This window comes from Phacochoerus africanus, chromosome 8 (genome assembly GCF_016906955.1).
Source record: "Phacochoerus africanus isolate WHEZ1 chromosome 8, ROS_Pafr_v1, whole genome shotgun sequence".
In the NCBI taxonomy this organism is placed as follows: domain Eukaryota; kingdom Metazoa; phylum Chordata; class Mammalia; order Artiodactyla; family Suidae; genus Phacochoerus; species Phacochoerus africanus.
Window position 1 is genome coordinate 137,592,257 of NC_062551.1, and position 1,393 is coordinate 137,593,649.

Sequence of the window (1,393 nt, forward strand, 5' to 3'; positions counted from 1 at the left end):
CCCTATTCTAAGTTATAAAATTAGAACCTCTGAGTTTCACTGACAGAAGCGAAAACATAGCCCCATGTTGGTATCACATACAGATTTTTAGTACTTTCTTATTCATCTCATTATTAACAACTTTATATGCAGGATATATTAAGTCTTATGACTGCTTTGAACCTTTCTGTTATGGACGTTTTACTTCAGCTTTGGTCACTCGCCTTTGGAACTAAAAAGGGTAGCTATGTGGTTTGTAAATTTTTCTGAAACAGGGAGAAGATGGTGAGCACAGGAGAGACAAGAGAGGAGAAGAAATACAATCAAGCACCTCCCCAGCTAAACGGAGCCAACCATATGCAGCTGGGAAATACTATAAGTTGCTAACAGTGTCGATGTTGGCTAGACTACAAGAGTTTTCCTCCACATCTGGTAAAGGTAAAGCTGACCTCACCACTTCGTGCTTTGGACAGGTAGACAAAAACCCAAGGAGATTAGTTAGCATCAATTTCACAACATCAGATCGAGTGACTATTGGCTATGTTCTTCATTTTTAGCCAAAAGAATTCTAACTGGAGCAGCAAGTTTAAAAAAAAAAAGTAAGTAAAACAAAACTTTTTTCTTCCTTTCTCCCATAGTGAAACTTAGGTTTGCTTCTTCTGGCTTGAGGCAGATAGTAAGTTACTGACATCCATGTAATAGCTTTCTGGTTGCATTTATGATTACTAGAATAGAATTACAAATACTCCACTATTACTTTCAGTCCTCATCCAGATGTGAATCTGCGCAGTTAAACAAAGACTCAAACTTAAGATTCTTAAGAATTTTTTTCTCACTACCTTTTTTTTTTTTTTTCCTGATAGGTACGTAAAAGACAAGAAATGAGTACTGATTAAATTCTTTAAATTTGAAAATTAATGAGGGTGGCACTACTTACTTTTGTGATTCCGAGACAAGTGTCCACTGCTACATAGGATAAAGTCCTGAGGTTTAGATTTCAGCTCTCAGAATCACAATCCCTAAAGAGGGTTCACTAGGAAGAAAAAGTAAAGAGTCTCTGCTCTAGAAACGTTGATCACAAACTCCAAATATTTCTAGTTCTCCTTTTTCAACCCTCAGAAATATATTCTTATGACCCACACTTATTTCTGACTTGGGACACCCCAACGTGTCATTCTGAAGAGTGCTCTGCCCCTTCTTTCACATTAATTTTATTAGCTAGTTCAAAAGAGACAACTTGGCAAACTAGATATTTTCATGTATTCTTTCCTGAAGTGCAATCATCTATGAATAAGTTTCATATTAAAATGTACTCACAACACAGCTCAAAACAAAATGACTTTTAGTTATTATATTTGAAAGAGACTAAAGTCAACTTACTGCTGAAAACACACACACACAAAGGATAAATTGG